General features: G+C 36.8%; 1 pseudogene; it reads right to left on the reverse strand.

The window, feature by feature from the left end:
• Positions 1–4,100: 4,100 nt before the first annotated feature.
• LOC137724631 (berberine bridge enzyme-like 7) lies at positions 4,101–5,755 on the reverse strand (annotated as a pseudogene).
• Between the last annotated feature and the right edge of the window lie 6,233 nt (positions 5,756–11,988).

Genomic DNA, 11,988 nt, shown 5'->3' on the forward strand with positions numbered 1-11,988 from the left:
TTTTACACTGTGATCACTATTTTACCCTTTTATAGCTTTTAAACGTTGTCTACAAATTTCCCACGCTGTAGATTTGTATCATCATTAGTTATCCATCATAAAAAAGAGTAATTCTTCAGTTTCTTTCATCTTCTGCTTTCCAATTTCTTGATAATATTTTTTTGAATTTGAAATACTTATCAATCTATTTTAAGGAGGCTTTTAATTACTTATGTTAGATTCCCTATTTGACGGCATAACCCAAATTTCTGTTAGATTTTTGACAATCTAAGCTACCTGTCATATTAGTATTTTTACAATCTAAACTATTTGTCATATAAGTACTTGTACAAGCTAAACTACCTATCGTATTATAACCACCTATCCTGGTGGAATATGTAATTATACATTTTTTATTTTTTATTTTTTTGATTAGAAACATGTAATTTTACATGATTCTCGTTTTCAACAATAAGGTGCAGTCCTCCATCTTGGTAATGTCAAAAGCCCCTGAACACACAATCAATGTTAAAAGCCAGTGGAGCAATACTTATATAACACAATCACATATAAAGCTCGCAAATCATGTATTTGAAATCTCGTGGGGAAGTGCCATACCTGTTATCCAGGTAGCAAAAACCAAAAAACCCCAAATCAGATATTTGTCATGTTTGCTTTCATCATCTACAGAGATGTTCCTTATAGTTCTAATAGCTTCATACGAATTCGAAATTCAAATTTGGATGCTAATCCGTAGGAATCGCAAGGAATATTCAAAACAAGAGTGGATTAGGGTTGTTGAAACCGTGATTTGTAATTTAAAGTTCAAGTCAATTTCTGGAAGAGTCCTAATAAAACATTCAATGGCAATTAATGTAATTTGAAATCAAAGTATGAACACCTTAATTACTGACGTGGATGATTGCTCTACTTATTAGACCTCACCTATGACTGTGTAATACATTTGACCCATATCAGAACAAGCTTATAAAATTGGACCCATATCAAAAGACCCCTTCTCTAATTTACTCTTCTTAAAGATACTCCTCAGATTTTGGCCAAAGATTCTTACGGGGTTATCGTAAAGGACTAACGCTTCACATTTGTCGAACTCATGCACTACTTATAATAGATCTTTAATTTGTAGACTAAAACTACAAATTAGTCATAATTCACAAACCAGTACTTTGATTTTCTCCTTTTCAATGTTAGGGGGGAAATACTGTTCATATCGTAGACTCATGCTCATTCTCGCAATCGTATCAATAATCAAAGGGTAATGCTATTTTCAATTTATCTTTTTTAATTCATTTGATCCAACGATTCGAAATTAAAAAAATATATAAAAAGTAAAAATAAGTACGTAAATAGCATTACCCTAAGTTTATCTCTTTTTGCATAAAATTAAACTTACAGTTTTTATTAACCAGTTATGCAAATTGTGTAGGAAGGGAAAGTAATACACGTACTCTGCCAAGTTATATTTGTGTAAAGACACGTAGCTTGCACGTGCAGTGCGATCAGGTTGCGGCCCGAGTTGATGAGTTTTCCATAAAGTTAAATAAGTTTGATCATGGATAATATATAAAATATATAAATAATAATTAGATATTGCCAAACCACAGCTGTATATTAAATTTTTTAAACTAAGCGAACAAATAGGGAAATGTACTGCTTTTGAATGCATCTGTTGGTTACACAGTTGAGGATGAACTTTAACATTTCGAAGGAGAAAGATAGCTAGTTAGCAGTTGATCTCCTGTATTTTATATGTGCATATCATATGAAGAGAGAGAGAGACCTAACCTGCTGTTGAACACTATTACAAATGGGTCTTATTGTCTCAATTGTTGTGTCGATTTAATATAATATAGTGACAGACAAGAGAGTTGCGACATCCACTGAACATGACGTCGGATTTACTGTCACTTAAAAGCATCATAAAATGTCTATATCACTTTTAAACCGACGTAAACATTTAATGTCGCTTATAACCGACACACATTTTAATAATTTTTAAATACTGGCGTTGCTTTAAATAAAATAGTGTCGCTTTTCAGCGACATAAATTATGGGTGTCACTTGTAGGCGACACTGAGCGACACTAGTTCTTGTTTTTAAATATTTTAAAGCTTGCGTCGGTTCTGAGCGACATAGATTTTAGTTTTTTTAAAATATTTTGAAACCCGGTGTCTGTTGTAAGCGACAGATTGATGGTCTATATATACTCTCCCCCGTGTTTTCTTCTTCTTCTCTTGCATTTTTCTTATTCGTTCTTCCAATTTATAAAGCCTCCCCGTGTTCTCTCCCTGTCACCTTTCTTATTTGTTCTTCCAACTTCATTTGTTCCTTCTTCACAACAGTAAGTTTTTCTTGCTTGTAATATTTTTATTTTCTCCTCTTATGTTTAATTTTTAGTTACAATTTGTTTTTGTAGGGAATTTATTTGAGCTGGCTGAGTACATAAAGAATTGATCAACGACGGAATTCTTCCACAAATCAGGTTTCTATCACTAAATTCTTTAATTTTTAAATTGTATAATACACAAGTTTATTTATTTAAAAATTTTAATTTAAGTACTTAGATAAATTTCTACTATTTTTGTTAAATTAATAAAAATTTAGTCGAATTAATTAATTTTGTCACTTGAATTGTTATGAGAAAATGGAATGAATAATATTTATAAGAATTTATGTTAAATTAACAATATTAAATATAACATAAACTTATAATATTGAGTAATATAAGAATGTACTATGTTAAATTAATTTTTTTTGCACTCTAATTGTTATTTTAATTTGTTGTAAATACCTCATGTGGGGACAAAATTCCACATCGTCCAGGGGAGTGATCCTTAAATGTATATTCCCATCCCTACCTAGCACGAGGCCTTTTGAGAGCTCACTGGCTTCGGGTTCCGTAGGAACTCCGAAGTTAAGCGAGAAAGGGGCTAGATCAATCCCATGATGGGTGACCCACTGGGAAGTTGCTCGTGAGTTCCCAAAAACAAAACCGTGAGGGAATGGTAAGTCCAAAGCAGACAATATCGTGCTACGGTGGTGGAGCGGGTCCGGGAAGTGATCCGCCCCGGGCCGGGATGTGACATTGGTATCAAAGCCTAACCCTGGTCACGAGTGTGCCGACGAGGACGTCGGGCCCCTAAAGGGGGTGGATTGTAACATCCCACATCGTCCAGGGGAGTGACCCTTAAATGTATATTCCCATCCCTACCTAGCACGAGGCTTTTTGGGAGCTCACTGGCTTCGGGTTCCATAGGAACTCCGAAGTTAAGCGAGAAAGGGGCTAGAGCAATCCCATGATGGGTGACCCACTGGGAAGTTGCTCGTGAGTTCCCAAAAATAAAACCGTGAGGGAATGGTAAGCCCAAAGCGGACAATATCGTGCTACGGTGGTGGAGCGGGCCCAGGAAGTGATCCGTCCCAGGCCGCGATGTGACAGATAGGGAGAAAGAAAGGAGGAAAATAAAAAAGAAAAAAAAATTACGAAATAGATGGAGAGAAAGAGAAGGGAATTGCGCATGTGATGAGTGAAGGCTTGTGCATGTGACAATGTAGCAGTACATTGCGTGTTGGTTTTAATTTTATTTTTTATTTTTGCTTAGAAAATAACTTCATTAAAGGGGTCAAAAGAATAACACCAGAGCAGTCCACTACTTTCAATAATTAACTGTATTAATTTTCAATTTGTTTTAATGTCATAATTTTTTTATTAACAAGAATACAACATATTTTATTCATTAAAGGAGAAGATTTAAGATTAAAACAAAGTGAAGAACATGACTCCCGGTAAGAGGGCCCTTACACAAAAACAAAAAACAAAAATGAAAGTTAATTAACAACTAATCCCAAATATTGCAAGAAACTGAAACTGATGAAGGATCCATTGAAGCCAATGAATCTAGTACTACAAAGATCATGTCAGAGATCAAAACTCTCAGAACTAATCAATTGTGTCATAGGAAACGCCATACTAACAAGAATTTTTAATTTCATAACTCCAATTGCTTGTATGTTTTTGCCCACTCCACCCTGTTGTATCCTTACCTACAAGTTTGTTGGTACATTACCAATGCAATTGACTTTATGATTCTATGCATCTCTTAAAGGAGAGGAATACTTTGTTCATGGTGGAAAAAATTATGGGGATCTACCATAGTTTTCACACGTACCAATCTATCAAAGTTACCCTTGAAATATTTGCTACCATAACGTCTAGCTGTTCGAAAGTTAGTCCGGTTGTGCAGATTGGCACCTATGTCAAGATCCCTATAGTTTTGCAAAGCCTCTCTTGGGTTCTGGGAGACATATGGAGCCATACTTTTGTACAACTTTCTTGACATGTGAATATTCGGCTTGATAGTCTCAATCTCTTCTTCCTTCCAAGAAATAAAGTACTGAACTGAAAACAGGTTTCCAGCTCTGTGAGGGAATGGAGTTCCTGATTCAGAAATCTCACTCATTCTTCCGCCGTAAGGGTTCAATTGCATTAACAAGTGATCTATCTTAATCAGATTTTTCCATAAAGATTTCCAGCCATGTTTTGGAATTGGTTTTTTAACGTAGTCGGACTTACTTTTGAAGAAAATTACAGGAAATTTTGGCCTAGAAAGTAGAACTTCTAGGGGAGTTCCAACTGGGCAACCAGCCAAGAATACCATGGATTCTTCCCAACTCATTTCAAAGCAGTCTTTTTGCTGTAAACCCAACTCAGGGAAACTTTCATTCATCAATTGAAGAAGCTTGTCTGCTCGTCCCAGAAATTGACAAGTGAATATTGCTACCGCAGTCTTCGTGCCCTCTTGGGAGCCATTCTTGGTTTTTATTGCTGTTCTAATGAAGAGGTCTTCAGGGAGCTTAGGTGCAACGTATTGCCATCGATGAACCACATCCTTAGCGCCTTGTTCCAGCGTCCTTTCTACCTGAAACACAGTTACTTTGGCTGGAACTGGAAGCAATTTGATCTTCCACGAAAGAATGACTCCAAAGCTTGCTCCACCACCTCCTCTAATGGCCCAAAATAGATCTTCTCCCATTGACTTTCGATCAAGGATTTCACCATTCACATTAACTAGTCTAGCATGTTCAACATTATCCACTGTAAGCCCATATTTTCTCAACAAAGGACCATACCCACCACCACTAAAGTGACCACCAATACCGACACTTGGACAAGATCCAGCTGCAAACCCATGAACCCTACTTTTCTTTCCAACTTCATAATAAAGTTCACCAATTGTAGCCCCTGACTGAACCCAAACCCTCCCTTCCGTCACATTAACATCAATGGATCGAAGATTGAACATGTCAAGAATGACAAAGGCGACATCCGATACATATGATAGACCCTCATAATCATGGCCACCACTTCGGATTCTAATCTGCAACCCATGTTGTTTTGCGCAAATTACGGTTGCTTGCACATGGCGTTCGTGCTTGGCTGCTACAATAGCCAAAGGTTTTGGAGTATCAAGCATTGTGTATCTGCGGTTTTTAGTGTGTGCCAGCAAAACTTGGTGAAATGAGGTATTTTGTGGGGTGTAAATGGCTTCCATGATAGGGTGGGTGGTGGACTGAAATTTTACCGCAAGGCATTGGAGGAAGTCATTGAGAATTTGTTGGGAATGTAAGATGTAACTAGCAACCAATCACCAAGACCAAAACATGAACTACAAACACAAAAGGACTAATCAAATATATGCACATTACAAAACAGAAAGTGAATCATACCTGCAGCAACACCAGCACTTGAAGCCATCGCAACAATCCAGTGAACCTTCTCTTCTCTTGCAGAATATCAAGAGCTCGACTCACAGATAGGTTATGGTCCAGTATGAGCATTATTTCTGTGAGAAGAGAGGCCACTATATATATACATATAGACTTTTCCAAGACTGATCAGGATTCCCTATCAAATCCTAATTGGAAACCACCTCTTGTTTTCCGTATGCTAACCAAATCCTTTACTGTAAAGGATCAGCACTCCTCTTATCAATAGGACTTTCCATCTCTAATTGAATACCTTTAACTGTTCTCAAAACTTCTTTATCTCATACTCATATTCTTACATTCTCCCACTTGAGTATGAGAAAAGTTTTAAGTACACAGTTTATTCAATCATACTCAGACAGAAGTGTACACTTAGTCCTGTTAACAAAAGTTTTTCAATCACAACCAATCTTACATACATTTCAAAATGTAGAACTCTGAAAATCTTCATTACAACCATAATGCAACAAGGTTTTTCACGAGTCACATACATCCAATTTGTATCTGTACTGTTGTGAACTTCAATTAGTTTCATCAGATAAGCAAAATAATTTGCTCCCACTATTTCACATTATTGACAGCAAAATAACCAATTGCTCCAGACAACATGTGAAACAATAGTTCAACAACAACTGCTTATACAGACAAGCTGTTTTTCAAGCATCAAATGAACTATCAAGTTTTTTATTTCAGAAACACAATAGACCATTGTAACAAATCTCACTAGAAAATAAAAACTCTAAAATAAAGCTACCTAAACAAATATTAGCCTTAAGCTTTATTAAAATACATAAAACCTGTTTTCATTGCTGCACCAGCTCTTTGAACTTCACAGCAGCAACTTCGACAGTCAAATACGCAACAAGAGATTACTCCCACTGATCAAATGATTCATGTACCCCCATCCGCGAAACATGAGCTTTAAAAACCCCTATTGGTAACGCCTTGGTCAAGGGATCTGCTATCATCAAATCAGTGCTCAAATGTTCCACTTGTATAGCCCCTTCTCTCACCTTTTCTCTAACTTTAAGAAACTTCACATCCATCAATCTAGAGGCTGAAGTTCTTCTATTATTCTTGGCAAAAAATACTGCAGAATTATTATCACAGTGCATTTTAATCGGCCGTTGAACAGAATCTACAATCTTTAAATCTGTTAAGAAGTTCCTTAACCACACAGCCTATTTCATTCCTTCAAAACAAGCTATAAACTCTGCCTCCATAGTAGAGGTTGCTATTATTGTTTGTTTTGCACTCTTCCAAGAAACTGCACCACCACCAAACATAAACACATAGCTACCTGTGGATTTTCTGTCATCTATATCACCAGCTAAGTCTGAATCGGTATAACCAACTAATTCCAGATTCTCTTCTTTGCCATAAACCAACATGTATCCTTTGGTTCTCTGCAAGTACCTCAGAACCTTCTTTGCAGCTATCCAATGAGACTCTCCTGGATTTGCTTGAAACCTTCCTAACATTCCTACTATGAATGCTTTATCTGGTCTTGTGCAGATTGTAGTGTACATCAAACTACCTACTAAGGAGGCATAAGGTTTGTTTTTCATTTTGTCTACCTCAACTGATGTCTTGGGACACTGATCTTTAGAGAACTTATCTCCCTTATTCACAGGTACTTCAGCATTATTGCATCTTTCCATATTGAATCTTAGCAATACTCTGTCTATGTAACCTTTCTGTGATAGACCAAGTAACCTTTTGGATCTGTCCCTAATGATTTCAATACCAAGTACATAGTGTGCCTTACCAAGATCCTTCATCTCGAAATTTTTGCTCAGTATATCCTTGGTGTCATTAAGAAGCTTAACATTAAAGCTTGCAAGGAGAATGTCATCGACATACAGGATTAAAATGATGAAGTTTGATCCTGACCATTTGATATAAATACAATCATCCAATTTATTTTCCACGAAGCCAAAACCTGTGACAACCTGATCAAATTTCAAAAACCACTGTCTTGATGCTTGCTTCAGTCCATAAATGGACTTGTTGAGTTTGCAGACCTTGTTCTCTTTCCCCCTTTCAACAAATCCAGGAGGTTGTAGCATGTATATGTTTTCCTGGAGTTCACCATTGAGAAAGGCAGTTTTTACATCCATTTGATGTAGCTCTAGATCGAAATTTGCAACTAATGCCATAATCATCCTCATAGAGTCTTTGGAAGAAACAGGTGAGAATGTGTCATTGTAGTCGACTCCTTCTCTCTGATTGAAACCCTTGGCAACCAATCTTGCCTTGTACCTTTCAACCTTGCCCTGAACATCTCTCTTGGTCTTGTAGACCCATTTGCATCCTATAGCCTTGATTGTTGTGTTCCATAATGCATGTTGAGGGCTGTTCATAGCTTGAGTGTATGTAAAAGGATCATCTATATCGCCAAAATCAAACTCACTTTCTTGCAAATAAACATAGTCATTTGACATGGTGGTCTTCCTGATTCTTGTTGATTGCCTTAATGAAGCAGATGGTTCATTGATAACTCCAGTGGTTGATCCTTGTTGAATTTCAGAACTAGGATCTGATTCCATTCTGTCCTGAATAGACTGATTCTCATCTAACGGAACTGCAGCTGAGAAAGGTATCAAGATTTCTTTATAGTTTGTTTCGGAAGAAGCTGCCTCAGTGAGATTTTGTTCTTCAAATATGAAAATTCCTTGTGACAATTCTGCAACATCTTGATCCTCAAAGAACCTGGCATTATGAGTTTCTTGAATCCGAGTGTGACTTTGAGGACAATAGAACTTATAGCCTTTGGATTTCTCTGAATATCCGATGAAGTAGCATGTGACAGTCCTTGCATCAAGTTTCTTCTCATTCGGATTATACATTCGAGCCTCAGCTTTACATCCCCAAACATGAAAATGATCAAAGCTAAGCTGCCTCTTGCACCAGATTTCGAAAGGTGTGGATGAAACTGCTTTGGAAGGCACTCTATTCAAGATATAAGTTGCTTTCTTTAATGCCTCTCCCCAAAGAAAACCAGGTAACTTTGACCTTGTCATCATGCTTCTCACCATTCCAATCAAAGTTCGATTCCTCCTCTCAGAAACTCCATTCTGTTGTGGTGTCCCAGGTGTGGTGTATTGAGCAACGATACCTTGTTGCTCGAGATATTGAGCAAAAGGCCCCTTCTTCTGTCCAGCCTCAGTGTACCTGCCAAAGTATTCTCCTCCTCTATCGGATCTAACAATCTTAATGACCTTTCCTAGTTGTTTCTCAACTTCAGTTTTGTAGACTTTAAAACAATCAAGAACTGATGACTTCTCACATATCAGATAAGTATAACTGAATCTTGAAAAATCATCAATGAAGTTAACAAAATAAGAGTTTCCACATATGGTTTTGGTAGAAAAAGGTCCACAAATATCAGTATGTATGATTTCCAGCAAGTCATGACTTCTCTTAGCATCTAGTTTTCTAAAATTAGTCATCTTTCCCTTGACACAATCAACACATTCGATTGCAGTATCAAAATTCAATTCTGGAATTAAGTTTTCCTTGGATAACTTCAGGACTCTTTCTTTAGATATATGTCCTAACCTTTTGTGCCAAAGAATAAATGAATCATCACCACAATGCATCCTTTTAGTACTTGTGTTTAAGACATATTGATTATGAGACTCTAAAGTACAGTTCAAACACCACAGGTTGTCACTCAGGTAAGCATCTCCCAGTACATGATCTAACTTGCCCTTTTCAAAAATTTTCAAGCTTTCATCATCTCCTAGAAAAGCAAAACCTTCCTTGACAATTCTTGAAGCAGAGACCAAATTTCTTCTCATTTTAGGCACATAAAGCACATCATTTAAACTCATTATAAAACCAGAAGACAGTTTTAAAAATACCGTTCCTATGGCTTCTACTGCAACCTTAGTTCCTTCACCCACAAAAACATTATAATTCTTGAAACCAGTTTGTTTTGACATTGTGAAGCCCTCTAAAGAATTTGTAATGTGGACTGAGCATCCAGTGTCAAACCACCAAGAATTCACAGGTATCTCAATCAAATTTGACTCAACACACACATTGATATGTTCCACACCCTTGCTTTTGAGGTAATCATTGAAGACTTGACAATCTTTCCTTAAATGTCCCTTAGTTTTGCAGAAGAAACATCTAAGTTTGGCAATATTTTTAGGTTTGAATTTAAGATTGTTAGATCCCTTAACAGAGTCTCTTACTTTAGCAGATGCAATTGGCTTAAAAGAAGTAGTCTTAGTATTGGAATTCTTACCATAGTTTCCTGGGAAAGAATTGAATGTCCTTTTCCCTTTGTCCGGATGCACAAAGTTTACTATTTCAGTATCCTTTGATCTTTCTTGCTTCTGTCTAGTCTCTTCTTGCACACACTGTGCAATAAGCTCATCAACATCCCAATTCTTGTCTTGAGTGTTATAGGACACTTTCAATTGGCTGAATTTACTTGGAAGCGCTTGGAGAATCATAAAAACAAGTTGTTTTTCTCCAATGTTGACATCTAGGGAATTTAACTTTTCAGCTGCATCGGTCATTTTCATGATGTGATCCCGAATGGAACCTGTGCCTTCAATCTTGTACGTGGTAAGCATTGCCATATATTGACTGATTTCTGCCTTTTGAGATTCCTTGAACTTCCTCTCAATTGCACCTAAATAATCAACAGCCAATTCATGCTTCTTGATCCCCCCACGAACAGTGTCTGTCATGGCACTTTCAAGTATAGAAAGTGCCACCTTGTTGGCTCTAATCCATCTCTCTGCATCAGTTTTCTCAGCCCGAGTGCTTTGATCAGTTAAAACCGGCTTGGGAGTGTCAAGAGCAATGTCAAACTCATTAAGTGTCAACAAGAGGCCAATCTCTCGCCTCCACTTCTTGTAATTGCTTCCTCCAGTTAGAATAGGTATATTGGCTAAGTTCATAGTCCTCAATGATATTGCAGATGCTGCAGCAACAATGAAATCACCAATAAGAACTCATTAGTTCCAGATTTCATTCCAACATCCCTTTGCACATCATGACTATAATCATAGATTCATATACATAGTCTTAATCAACAATTTGTTGATAAGCATATATAGAACATATGATATACTTAGGATCCAATCAACATGTCGCAGCAGCCATGTATCTTTAAACATTTATTGAGCATGGAGTCCTCGCAATCATGTCATAGATGCAAAATAAACAAGGTTAAATCTAGAATCTTTTAATCTACTTCCAAAACCAACAATTATATTATGTTTAATATCGATTATCATGATCAATTTATGAACACATAATGCAGCAACATGTATTTATACATATTCAACCAGATACTGGAATTTCAAAACTTGCAGAACACAACCATACCTTTTAATTACTGATTTCAAATTCTCGATGAAGATAGCGGAAGCGAATTTAGAATTTGAAAACATAAGGTTTCGAATTTTATGAAAACCCAGATCAAAATTTGACCCCAATCCGAGGAAATCCCATTCGGTTGTGGTTTAGTGGCTCCAACGGTCAAAATTTTTCAATTTCAAAAAGAGCCGTTGTTTTCTGCCACAGCCGTTCTATTGGTCTCGAGAACCCAACTTCGATTTTCTGTCAGGGCAAATTTTTTTTTTTTTTTTTTTTTTTTTAATGAATACACACATCTTTTAACCTTTACAGATTTGAACTCAAGTTTGTATGTCTTGTGGCTCTGATACCACATGTAAGATGTAACTAGCAACCAATCACCAAGACCAAAACATGAACTACAAACACAAAAGGACTAATCAAATATATGCACATTACAAAACAGAAAGTGAATCATACCTGCAGCAACACCAGCACTTGAAGCCATCGCAGCAATCCAGTGAACCTTCTCTTCTCTTGCAGAATATCAAGAGCTCGACTCACAGATAGGTTATGGTCCAGTATGAGCATTATTTCTGTGAGAAGAGAGGCCACTATATATATACATATAGACTTTTCCAAGACTGATCAGGATTCCCTATCAAATCCTAATTGGAAACCACCTCTTGTTTTCCGTATGCTAACCAAATCCTTTACTGTAAAGGATCAGCACTCCTCTTATCAATAGGACTTTCCATCTCTAATTGAATACCTTTAACTGTTCTCAAAACTTCTTTATCTCATACTCATATTCTTACAGGGAATGTTTCGGAAGCGGTATGGGGGTGTATTTTATCCTTTATTGGTGGATCAATAGATGCACAGAAAGGAGTGAGACAATAA

Source organism: Pyrus communis, chromosome 2 (genome assembly GCF_963583255.1).
Source record: "Pyrus communis chromosome 2, drPyrComm1.1, whole genome shotgun sequence".
Taxonomy (NCBI): Eukaryota; Viridiplantae; Streptophyta; class Magnoliopsida; order Rosales; family Rosaceae; genus Pyrus; species Pyrus communis.